We start from the raw sequence: 13410 nt of genomic DNA on the forward strand, positions 1-13410 counted from the left end.
AGGGATGCAACATAACAAACAAGAGAGCAACAGACAATGCAAACAAACATAAGGAGACCTCTGGGAACAGCACAGTCAAATAAAAACAAAACATGGAGGTGGATAGCAGAGGCTTAAAGGAGACCGTGGTTTATTAAAGCTTGGATTTATTTTTTGCCAAGTGTCGCCATTAGTTTTGATCTACTATATTGTAATCACCAAAGTAATTTCTGAGATCTGGGAATACACCGAAGATAAATAAAAAAGTAACCACCATCGCGACAAGAAATTGTCCTACATGAGCACAATGCGAGGCTAAGTTAATAAAGTGAAATAGAATAAAGATTTAGTCCGACTATCATGAAACATAAAGTACAAGCTGCATTGTTAAAAATCAGAGTTGTGAGTGCTGAGTGTTACTCATTCGCTCATGATATATTTATTATATTAGTGCAGCACCAACTGATAACATGCTGTTTGGTACAAATCATCTGGTACTATGAGGGGTTTACAAATCCAGTTTGAGCCTCCTGATGTGCTCACAAACTCACTGGGGCCGCCCTGATAATATCAAACATGTTTGATAGTTATGACTTTAAATCTGGATGATAACATCAGTTCTTTCCGCGCCCTTGAGGCATTAGCTGGCACACTGGCAGAAACTTAAAAGATGCTAAAACCCATGCTGACCACGTCTCCCCACTCATCCAGACTCGTATAACCTTCTGCTTTTGTTTTTTTCTCACTGCAACATGTTACTACAGAAAGTCGTGAATCTCCATTTTTTTTATGTCTGCTTCCCAATGCGATCATGTGAGAGGGATGGCATGTGCCAGAGCACCAAAGCCCAGGCCCTGCTGCTGCACAGAGCTGCGTTCGCTCGTCATACAACGTGTAGTGTGAAGTAGATCGGGTGAACAGTTCTCAAGGTATGTGAATAGCACACAGACAGACAGTTTCCTTAGTTAGATTAAGCACTATTAGCAACTGTGCACCAATCAAGAGTAATCCAGGTTTTATACAATTGTATCTTCAGGAGCTCAAAGATTGTGTTATTACTTTCTGTCTTATAATTCACTTTGGCTAACCTGAGGGTTTATTTAAAAACCTGTATGATAGTCTTACTGCTCTAGCCCTAACATACTTCTTTGCAATGTTGCTGCATTCCCAGATCACTGTAATTAACGTGGTGAAAACAGTGTAATTATTAATGAAGGGAATGTAATGATGGCTACGAAAATAAATTAAAATTAAACAGAACGATCCCTTATTAATGTACATCACAGAAGCAGAATTAATGCTGTAAGCAGTTAAAGGGGATTAAAAAGAGACTACCGCTGCTCGGGCGTCTGTTAAGTTGGACTATTGTGTGTTTCCAATTGTGTCAGTGAGGATCTTTCAGCTAAAAAGAAATACGATACGCGACACCACAGGTCCTTAACCTCGGGGACGGCCTGCTGCCTGTGTGTGGTAAATCTCTCCTATTCTACACTTTCTTTGTTTTGTTTTTTTTACTGCGCTCTCTCAGCCTCTCTCTCTCTCTACCTCTCTCTCCCTCTGTCCTTTTCTTTTTTCTCTCCATCATCCTCTCTGTTGTCTGTGAGCATGTTAACACTCCAGCCCTGTCAGTGAGCCTCCTGGCACCATGGAAACCAGTCACACCATTCTTTGCCGTTGTGTCTTTGTGCATGTGTGTGTTCGCAGGGAAGACTGCTTGTGTGTGTGTGTGTGTGTGTGTGTGTGTGTGTTTGTGTGTTGATGGGCGGGATCAGGGTCTTGTTTGGTTTCAAAAAGCTGAGGAGAGGTCGTGGCCATCCCGAAGGGCCTCTTGCTGTAATTCATGTAAAGTCCCTTAAGACCCCGACGCTTTGTTTTCCTCATTGTCCCCCGAGCTGAGTCAGATGCCCGTATCATCATGCAGCTTAATGAAAATATTTTTCTTTCTTCTTAAATGTGAGATTCCTTCACCGAGCTGCTTTGATATTTAACCAGATACCTCACGTTATCGTGATAGTGCTGCTACGTGATACCTCCGACATCAGACTGTTATTGTGTTGTGATGAGTTCAGCCAGAGTTAACAAGGCTAAAATTGACACAGACGTGGACGAGGACAAACTGAAGTGAATGCCAGAGGACAGTGCTGTTCAACTGTTTCCCCTACCATTGCCATTATACAAATATTTTATTATTCATCCTACTTTGTGAATTCTTCATCTGAAGAGACGTTTATGTTCAAAGACCTTTATTTTGACGTTTTTTTTTAAAATTACGGGTTTCTATCAGTTCCTTCTCTTTCCATTCATCCTGCCATTGTTAGTGTTTACCGGTGAGAAGGTAACTGACGTACTGAATGTAACTTGTAATCTATTACAGCTATGAGGTTCAGTGAGCTCAATGACTTGATTCTTTCTCTGTATATTATGCTGTTACACTGTCTAGTTAAAGTGTACTGTAGTGTAGAAGACCTGTCTCGGAAAGTCGGGGTGCACCTCACCAACCCCAACCTCAAAATCCAACATTTTGAAATGTGTTGTTATCAACTGGTTTTGTTTACAATGGCTAACAGTGGCTAACCTGATTAGAACCGGTTTTCTAGCAGGTCGACTCGGGTATGCCGCCATTCTCAGCTCAGACTTTCGACATCCGAGACAAAGGATCGCACCATTAGCCGTGCTAAGTGTTAAGCCAAATGGTCGCCTAGCTAGCTTGTCCTGTATCACTGTGAACCCAATTTATGTGGTTCAAGTGTGATATTATGATTTTATACCAATAGCGGCTTCTGCAGTTGATTTTTACTATTGGTACAGTCACACAGAGCTTATGAACAGTCCATAGATGCTTTTAGGTATGCCACTAGAAGGAACTTTAATTTTTTGTTGGTTCAGACAGCCCCTTTGGACAAAAGATGATGACGTACCACCAGACTACAGATCTTACCTCAGCACTCTGCCATAAAAAATAGTTTTAAATGTGTTACATATCCAACTCAGCTAAGTCAGAATCCGACCTGGTGTAGGACATTAAGAATGAGAACTACAGTAATTACAAAGAAATAGCCAGTTGTCTTGCTGCTGGTCTCGATGTTATGTAGAGGCATCCATATTAAATTGAGACTGTTAAAAGAAGCTTATAGTGCTTTTAGTGCTGGCTATCAAATTAAACTGCACCACGATGTTGAACATTTGTTATGTATTCCCATTCTGCGTGTAAAGAGCTTAATCTAAACCCAACCAAGGACAGACGCTGACACCCCAACCCCCAATGGCCCATCCACCCCCCCTCAGAGCAGTCAATCTACAGGGAACACTGTGTTCTGTCTTATCAGGGTTATTGTCATGGTTTATTACCTGTACGAGAATCACATTGAACAATAACTGATTTGTTTCAACCAGAAAACGTGTTCGGAGTACTTAAATGACCAAGCGCCGAAAATAACTTGTAGGAATGTGTGTGGAGCGGACTTTAAGAGGACTAAATCGTCCATACTTGTCTTTTCATTCTCACTCTGACAGCGGTGAAGTATTTCACAAGTGCCCCCCCACCCTGCCTCGATAGCCTTGTGAACCCAGCCTCCTTATTCTCTTCCTGAGCCAATCATATTTCACTCCCATTCACATTTCTGAATAGGAAACTGGAAAAGCAGTCCTCGCCACGAACACCCACTGATTGACGAATGCCCGCACACACAAGCACACACACACACACACACACACACACACATGGGGATAGCGTGCAGCTCTAGTTAGGAGGGCTTGGTCTAGACCGCAGCATGAACTTTGTTCTGCTAAAAGTTGCCATTGAAATATGCAGTTGCCATTGAAATATTGTTATTCTATTGGTGTCGTGACAAAGAGCAGGGAGGGCGTCGGTCCTATCTCAGTGTGAGTCTGAGGGAGCAATGGGCCGGCGGGGATCGCCCAGTGTCTCTGCTCAACAGAGTCAGTGTGCAGAAATAATGCCCATTAGACTTGGTCAATCACGCCCCTCGCTCAATGAAATATGGCCCTTTCACTCATTTCATACCATAATCCATACACCTCGCTGCTATCCATCATCTCTGTGAAAGATGTCTGCCACGATGAATGCTTTTATTTATGATACATTTTTCAAATTAATGGCTTCTCACGTGGTGACGTTAGATGCTGAGAGAGCGTAACGTGCTGAGTTATGTTTACACAGAAGCTGATTGAAGCTGTTCATTAGTGAATTAAGGTGGACTTCCAGCTCAGAGGTTTCAGGTCTCTTGACCGCCAACGAAGCTGTGACAGTCTGTGGGCTGATGGTTTCATCATGGTAAGTGGGCGGAAAGTATATACTCGCAGTAGTATGCAACAATGCCCACGTTGTGAAGCCGTTGAGCATGTCCCACTGGTGCAGACAGAATTCATATGCCTTTGTAGGATTATTAAGTGGCTATTCCCAAACCTACAAGAAACACTGGTGGAAACAATTGAGCAGTGAAATCCTCAGATCTTTTTCATCCCCGTGGAGTTTTCTTGTACACAGATTAAAGCTGTGTTTACATTCAGTGTGAGGCGCCAAAACAAATTGCATCTATATTAAAGCTCTAACAAATGAATTAATTTCCTCCCTTAAAAAACATTTGCATAGCTATTTTTTTTTAAAAGTATTTAAAGTCCAGCATTGTTTTCATCCATGTTTACTTAGCTGCAGTCTTTTTCTTCTCCGCCTTTTGTGTTGCCTTGTCACAGGTACATCAGTGGAATAGTCAGAAACTGAACTGTACAAGACGCTGTTTGTAAAATCTGCCTCACAATAATTACACACATCACACATTTTCACCTGAAGCTAACATCTGTAACCGTGAATGATATAACAAGCCCAGGTAATCAGACAAGAATTGAAGAAGCGCTGTCAACTTTGCCGTCCAACTCTGGGAGAGGTGTGTGCAGCAGTGTCATGTTTGACAGAGGTGACCTGTCTTAGAGCTGTTGTGTGAAAACCTTGTTTTTGCAGATTACAGCACATTTGTAATGCAATTCAGACGGACTAATGTTTTGTTTTTGTACTGAGATGTGTTGCAGATGCTGGTACAGTATTGAAAGGATGCAGGATGGGGTTGTTGTATAGAGGCGTTTTACTTTTACTACCTTTTTTTCTTTTCATTTCCTTATGTCTTTTTTATGTTTTGTTAACCGACTTTAGTGTCATTACTGTCATTGTTACTTTATTTTAAACAATAAAAAAGCATACACTACAGGGGACTTTTAAGTAAAAGTACCTATACAACTCAGGAGAAACAGAAGTCCTGCATTCAAATCAGTAGAAGTAAAACTGTAGGCTTGTTCTTAGAACAATGTACAAAACGTCACGGCCAGTAAAACTACTCTGCGTCAACGTGCATTCAAGTACCGACAGTACATGAATAAATGTGATTAGTTACATTTCACCACTGCAAATGAGAGGCAGAAAAGTGTGAAGAAAATGTTTTTTTTTTTTTGCATACTGGAGTCTAAATCATTGTTCAGTTTGATGGACAATGTGCTTTGAGGCTGATTATGTTACATTTTCTGTGCTTTTGTGGTGAGACGAGCATTATTTAGGGCCCGGCCCAGAGAATAGTGACTCTTTCAAAGGGATAGCTCCTACCATTGTTGTCCTCTGCAACCATAGCTAACGGACGTCAAAGGACCTTTTTCACATCTATTCTTTTAAAATGGGCTGCCATAATACCGGTGAGGAGTCGGCAATAAATAAGCTTCCCCTCTCTGAGTCAACTAGATTAGATTGCACGGGGACATCTGTTGAGTGTAGGTGAGCACTCTCTCTGGCTCCTCACTGTATGGGAAAGGAAGTCCTTCGGATGTGCCTTCAGGCTTTTTCCTTTTATTCCCTAAGCTTTGCTGGTTTTTCTCCACCTCCGCCTTCTATTGAACATCTAGAAAGCTGCATTGGCTGGAGCACAATCAGTGCAGCTGACAGTTATTTTACTTTAGACTAGGCACCATTTAATTTAACGTGCAATTATAGTGTCAATTTAGCTTTTACGCTCTGCCAAATTCATACGGCAGGATGCTATTCTGTGTCATCTCCTCATCCTGCTGACGAGTTGCGTCTGATACAAAACAAATAACTTGTTGAATATTTAACGCTCTTGTACAAACCTGTTTTTCAAAACCCACACGGTAACTTTGTGGGTTCTGGTAGCGGTTCATGTGATACCAGGAAATGTTTAACCCCCATTGTAGAGAGACAAAAGGTTGTTTTAATCCCACTGTGAGCGGGGAGGGGGGGTCAGGGGAGGGATGTGGGAGGAGGGGTTGTGGGTGTGTTGGAGGGGGGGAGGTGGGGTGATTTTGTGAGGGAATCAGCTCGTCTCTCTGTACTGTCACTCAGTCACAGCAGACACGTCGAGGAATACACAGCCACTGGGATTATGACATCTGAATTATGCTCTCACACAGCGGAGACACACACTGAAGGGACTTATTGACACATGCAGAGATAAAAGGTGATGCATTCTCTCTGTTGTTAATGGTTGTTTTGTGCCCTGTAGTCACCTGTTTTGTAGAGAGTGCAGAGTGTGATGCTCTGAATCTGCAGGTGATTTTTCAAGTCCAGCCTTGGATGATTCTCCTGCTGGGCAATTGATTGGATGATTTTTTTTATTTTTTATAATCATGTATCAAGGAAGAAATACTACATATTTAATTGTGTGAGTAACTTAAACATGAGGAATAGCTGCTCTTATTTATTGTATAGCATTGTAAAATAAATATTCTGTTGTGTTGGTCGTACAAAACAAGACATTTGACTATGTTATCTTGAGCTTTCAGAACTTGTGGTGGGCATTTTTGATTTATTTTCGCTATTTTTCTCTGTTGATTATAAACTAAATGATGAACTGATTATAGCTGAATTGATAAAATGATTACTTGATTTGTTTATGACAGAAAATTAGTGATTGATTTGTTGTTTGAGTTATTTTTAAACAAAAATACCAAATATTCTTAGATTTTACCTTCTCAGTTGTGATGATTTTCTGCCGTACTTTGTCTTACGTGGTAGTCAGTTGGATATATTTGGCTTATAGACTGTTGGCTGCGCAAAAATAGACATATAAAGATGCTTGCTTGGGCCTAAAGAAATTGTTGCAGACTTTTAAAAAAAAAAATTGACATTCGATGCACAAAACAATGAACCAATCAATCAGAATTAATCAGTGAGCAACGCAATCATCAGTTTCAACCTCAGACAATTCCCAAATTGTCTACCAAAAGCCAGCTGTTTTTTCTTCCAGCCTGTGACGTTGTCAGGTGAGGACATTTCTTGCAGTGTGCAAAAATGTCATGAGCATTTTCTGCAGTGAGACATCCATTAGAGGTCGTTTCCACTGACAGTCAGCAATGTTATTAACATTTTCAAGGATAGTTTGCTTTTTTCTGGCACTTGCATATCAACACATCATCTTTATTATGCTGTTTATTCTGATGAATCTCAGCTTGTCTTCAGTGTAGTGGCACGAGAGCACGTCTTCCTTCCTGCACGTCGTGTCCCCTTATGTAAATTCATCATGGGGGAAGCGTGTGTTCCGGCTCTAATTATTTCTCCCCTCTTTGGCGATAATGATGCTTCATCGGGAGAGCGGTATCGTCTACAGCCACACTCTGCCTCTCATTAGGCGGGAGTCTAAAATTAAACCTACAGGCCGCTACGCTGGTGCAGAGCCCTCTTCCTCTGTCGCACACATGCGCGCGCGCACACACACACACACACACACACACACACACACACACACACACACACACACACACACACACACACACACACACACACACACACACACATCAAAACAGCACGGCCTGGAGGAGAAAATCAACAGACTCTCATTAGAGGAACATGTGACACCTCGCTACCTGGCATTATCTGCAGTGAGCTTGTTCAGATTGTGGACATCTGTGTGACAAAAGGAAACACACTATGAGAGAAGGTTTTTTTTTTATCTTAAATTTATAATAAAAAAATAATAATAAAAAAAAGATTTTAAGACTCAATTAGATGTGTGTTTTGGTGGTTGTGTCTTTAAAGCACGATGAAAGTGAAGTTACACTGAAGTGATAAATTATCTATGTATTAAGTTAGCATATCATTACTAAATACTAAATATTTAATGTATCAGTATTTATACTGATAGTGATGTCTTAAAAATCAAGATTCATCATTTATGATGCAAGTCTCCTTTTTGCAGCTAACTTGCCACATTTTTTGGCCACTTGGAGGCAATGCAACAGCCACAACCACAGCACTGATATATTATCATGTTTTAAAGTTAAAGGTGCAATATGTTAGAATTGGCCACCTGTCAAATTCATACTCAAAATAAATGGCGGGCAGCGTATCACCATAGTAACAGCTTACTGCTGCTAACTGTAGCCGGCGTTAGCTCAGTTAGCTGTGAAGCTAGTGGTTTTGACTGCGTGCTGAGGGACCAAGGGAGTGTTAGTGTTAACACCGCTAGCACAGGAGCTTTGGACTGGGACAGCCCGGGGCTAGCTGGTTAGCATGCTACCTTCATTATATATCTCTGCAACACAATACGGAGACATTATAACGTAAAAACTGCTATTCCTTCACATGCTGTTGATCATTTTTAACACTTTCAATGAAAATTCTTACATATTGCCCCGTTAACTTGGCTAACATGTTAGCAAACAGCAAATGAATATGAGTATTTTTTCTGATATTTAGTTACTCCTGAGGTGAATATCTCTTTGTGGCTAACAGCTAGCCTTGTCTGTTTGCCATTTGTTGGTGAGCAGATAGTGTAGAGTAGATTTATTGGATTTTTATTGCTGAAAAATGCTCCCTGCTGCTGGAAAAAGCTCTGATGTGAGCAGTGAGAGTGAACCAAAATAGTAAAGTTTCGGGCTGTAAAATCAGAAGTTTAAGCACTAAGAACTCTCAGTAGAGCTGAGAGGAACTGTAGTCGAGTGATGATTCTCTGTGGGTTCATCCTTACAATCAACACTTAATCATTCGATTCATCGGAGCAGTTTCTGGATGATTATGACACACATTTCTTTCATGTATTTGTTGTTACCTCTACTCATTTCTCCTCTCTGTATAATGTTGTTGTGCTATCTGTCTTCATGAAAGATTCAGCCGTCTGTTTTGTCTGTCAGCACTCATGGCACGAGAGCTATCCCTGAGGTATTGAGGACACCGCACGTCTCTTGCTGTGAGATGTTTTGTAGTCCTGCTCGCTGCCCTCTGTCGGCATCCGATCTATTAGTTATTTTCAGTCTCGGCTCTCCGTTCCCCTTCTCATCACCATGGCAGCCGAGCTGGACTGAGCTCAGCTCGACTCTGTGGTGTCTGAGGGCAGAGGTGGGGTGGCGGGATGGCTGGCTCGATGTCATGGGGGGAGGCCGCGTTTGATGGGATCAGCCATCAGCTCATTCAAACAGGATGTGGAAAGGTCATTTTGTTGTTGTGTTTTATTCATAGATCTCAGCTGTAATCAGCTGTTTCACCGCTATCCAGCAAATGCACTGTGAGGCAGAAATTATGAGCTTGGTCCGGTGAGGTCGGACTATTACAGCTGAACGAGAGGATAGCTGAACTGTAGTTCTGTGATATTGTGTGGTGTCAGCACTGGTGTCAGCAATAATAATATGATGCTGTGAGTGAATAGCATGTATGTCAGTGGTTTTTAAAAACTGGGTCAGGATCCTTTCAAATTCAGGGCTGTCAGACGACCAGATTTACCTGTGTAATATTCTCTAACACGTAATATGTTATTAGAGGACTTTCGAAATCCCTGAAGAGTACGAAGGATTGAAGTTAATAATATACATGTTTGTGGAAGAGCATGAAGAAACACCTCAAATGTTTTTAGACAAGCTTTCAGTGCGAGGAGCTGCAGAATCGAACCGTGTGCTGTGAGACAAAATGCTGATCTTGAGAGAAAACAACAGAAGAAACCACATGTGTTATTTGTGTGAAACAGGATAAATGTATACACATAGTTCATAGTTGTTTCTGCGTGGCGGTGCAGAAAGCAGTGTTCGTATTTAACTGAGTGGAAACGGCGGCGTCTCTCAATGGGGCTCCCACATTCTTATTTGGAGCAGCAGACTGAAGTCGATAAGCCTTAGCTAGAAGAAAATTGGATTGGCTTCTTCAATCATTCTGCCCATCGATTCCAGTAGGTGTGTCCGTGTTCGCTGTGACAGTGTTTGAGGAGAGGAGAGGATTGGGCATGAAATAAAAGAGGGACGGAGAGAGTAGGAAGAGATAATGTAAGGAGATTATTATAGAGGACAGGATAGGTTAGGACAGGACATCCGAGCCTTTTCTGGCCGTGTTAAGACCCCACATCTTCACAGCAAGGAGATGTCAAATTATATCATGTGGAACATATTTCTGTACTGAGATTTAGAGAGATTTATCAAAAAATATTTCCCTCTCAAAATATGTCAAGACACATGTTGATATCCTCTCCCACGACTGTCTGCAAGGGGGTGTCTGACCTTGAGGTTACAAAAACTCTGAGATAGGAGAAGGGAAGAGAAGGGGAGAGGTTTGGATGGAAAATAACACAAAGACATAACAGTATGAGGGTGAAGTCGTGTGAGGAGAAAGGGTGATATGAGGGGAGGACGTGATCAGAGAGGACAAGATCAAAGAAAAGGTTAGGGAAGATCAGAACAGGACGTCATAACCTGGGACTCAATGTTTAGGTCACAACGTTTCATAATCAGAGGAAGGAGCTGTCTGAGAACATGGGTATGGAGGGAAAATCTGCCACTGGCTGCGTCTGAAATTGCTCATGAACATGCTGTTTAGTACTCAGAGATAGAGGAAGGGAGGGAACGACAGAGGAGGGAAAAGCAAAGGAGGACAGGAAGGGGAGGGAGGTGGTGTGAGGTGACGATTGGAGAAAAGGACAGAGGTTAGGACAAGTTATCTCAGACTTTTTTCATGGCCCTAGTGTCCATTGTCATGTGTGAGAGAGATACTTTTGTTTTTATAAACATGGAGAAACTGTGATATGTTTGTATAATATTGTACAGGTAGTATGTCAAGACAAATATCTGTATATCAGTCTTGGAAATATCCCACAATTCTTTGCATACTATGTGACTCCACCTGGTCTCCTGGCCTTAAGGATCAAAACTCTCAGAGCAGAAGAAGAAAAGAGGATCGGTTTTGCTTGTAAGAAAGCCGGAGATGTGTGGAGAGAAAAGGGAAATAAAAATAGTTTTGAACAGAGGAGAGGACAGAAAAGAAGACAGGGCGAGAAGGGAAGAGGATATGAACAGAGGACAGGAGTGAGGACGGCAGTAGATACTAGGAGAAAGAGGAGAGGAAGGGAAAGAAGAAGAGCAAAGAGGAAGAGATCAGGGAGCTGAGACAAGACAAGGGGAGAGACGAGGGGAGGAAACGTGTCTCTCCTGCTCTCAGCCACAGGCTTCTCCGTCTATCACTTCGGATTACACACTCCTGCCTCGGAAAATCCTTGTTCACACTTTGGTTTACACAGCTTGGATGTTTGCTTGCTTTTCACCACCACAGTTGGGAGTGCGTTTCCAAAGAGTCAACACACTCACAGGCGATTATGCATTAATAAAAAACAATCCTTTCACAAGTGTGTGATGACAGGGAGAGATTTCGTGAGGAACATCCTGGTGTGTAATCTGTGATGTGACGGTGAGCAGGAGACATCCACAATGGAAAGGATTAGGAAGGACCATTGTGAGGTCGAATTGATGTACTGGATGTCGGAAAATATACACATAGGAGCTGTGCAAAACTTCCTCCCCAGAAATATGAGATTTTCCTTTTTGGTTGGTTTAAAGTCTCTGTGGTTTCCACGAAGTGAAAGCAGAGAAGTCTTAATTATGAGTACTCAAATTTGTTATTCTCTTTCATTTTTGTTTAACCAGTCTGAAGAAAATCACCAAAGAAGAAGAAGAAGAAGCAGATATCTAGCCTGGGAGGAGGAGGAGAGAGGGGATTCGTGTTTCCTCTGGTAAGTCAGACTTTGAATCAATTTTACCATTTTTTTCCCTGATCACAACATCTCCACTAACATTTTCCAAAGCAGCGTGAACTTCCTGCCTTTCCCAGTCAAAGTTCTCGTTCACACACAAATGTGAGTCTGTTTTCCATGCCTGGAAGATGTCCCTTGTCCAAATATCTTCATCTATGATACCGCCAGAGTGTGAACATATTAATACCATCATCTCCGGGGAGCTCCTAAGTCCCTAAACGACTACCCGACCTTTCCACCGCCACGTCTCTTTCCCCTCTTGGCCTCAGTTGTGATGCCTGCTCTTTCATTCGAGCTGTAAGACAAAGGTCACTGCTTGCTTGACTGGCATTCGTCCACCGGCAAAGTGTGTTTTTGTGTCGGCATCCATTTTGGCAGCGAGGTTTGGCAGCGAATACAAACAACAACGCTGTGTGTCCAGTGTCCAACTGTCTGTTTGATGCATATGGTTGCCAAGGTAACACACCCTCTCGTCCTCGCCCACTGCTGTGACAGTGGGCGTCAATGCTTAGAAATCAGGAAATAGCACTTAAAGCCTAAACTGTGCCTCACTTATTGACACGTAATGTGTAGTAATGGAGCTCGCAGAGGTAGAAAAGTTCCCTAATGGCGGCTGCACAATTAAGAGCTAAAGTAGCTCCCTTAAGCACGAGGTCTCAGTGTGCATTAGAGCCCAGAGAGTTGACTCACAGGGGTTTTTGTAAGCGACCCTCTGTAACTTGTGGCTCATCCCCTCGCGCGGCGGTGCTGAAAGTGTGTCAGTGATTCAGCGGGGAGTTGATCTAATGCTCTGTGAGTGGAGGTGACACGGTGTGATGTGTCTCCACCGCCCAGCTGAGTGTGAAGGAAGGATCCCACCTCGGCCTCGCAGCGCGCCGAGCCGGGCCAGGCTGCGCTCACAGCTGAGTGGAGAGTTAAGGGACTCTGACGGCTCGGAGCTCATCCGCCTCTGCTGTTGGTGCTACGCTTGTTTTATTTTTGGCGATGGGTGTTCTCTCTACCCCCTCTCTCTCTCTTTCTCTCTGCATTTATGTGCCTATTTCAATCTTTCGCTGTTTGTCTCTGAATCTCATTCATTCTTGCTCTAGTAATGTGTTGTTGTGAAGGTGTGCTGCCGGCCAGAGGGGCTGAGTCCACAGTTTTCAATGGCCGACTCATAGAGGGACACACTTAGGAGCTGCAGACTGAATTTGCGGTTTGAAACACAGTGAGGCGTGAAGCATCCATTGTGAGCAGCAGCATTCAGGTCCCAGGCGCTTCAATGGAAGGCCGCAGAGGTTTCTGTTTAGGCCCATAGTGCTGTCTTTCACCGGTCCCTCTCACGTGGACGTCAGGGGGTGTGTGGTATTATTGTTTGTGTTTGTGTGTTTAAATTCAAGTGGGGGAGGGTGGGAATGAGATCCGAGTTTAGCCA

General features: G+C 42.7%; 1 protein-coding gene across 10 annotated transcripts in view; it reads left to right on the plus strand.

Moving 5' to 3' along the window:
- LOC311263376 (neuronal cell adhesion molecule-like) overlaps positions 1-13410 on the plus strand; it is an 83989-nt gene that overhangs the window by 24969 nt on the left and 45610 nt on the right. For 9 of the 10 annotated variants that reach the window (XM_084363386.1, XM_084363393.1, XM_084363391.1 and 6 more), the window contains exon 2: positions 11890-11975. The gene's annotated coding sequence lies outside the window, so the exon portion shown is untranslated. Of the gene's footprint in view, positions 1-6363; positions 6453-11889; positions 11976-13410 lie in introns of those variants that run through there. The other variant, XM_084363389.1, reaches the window with a different exon arrangement.

The sequence above is a fragment of the Pagrus pagrus genome (assembly GCF_965226575.1).
Source record: "Pagrus pagrus genome assembly, chromosome: 10".
Classification (NCBI taxonomy): Eukaryota; Metazoa; Chordata; class Actinopteri; order Spariformes; family Sparidae; genus Pagrus; species Pagrus pagrus.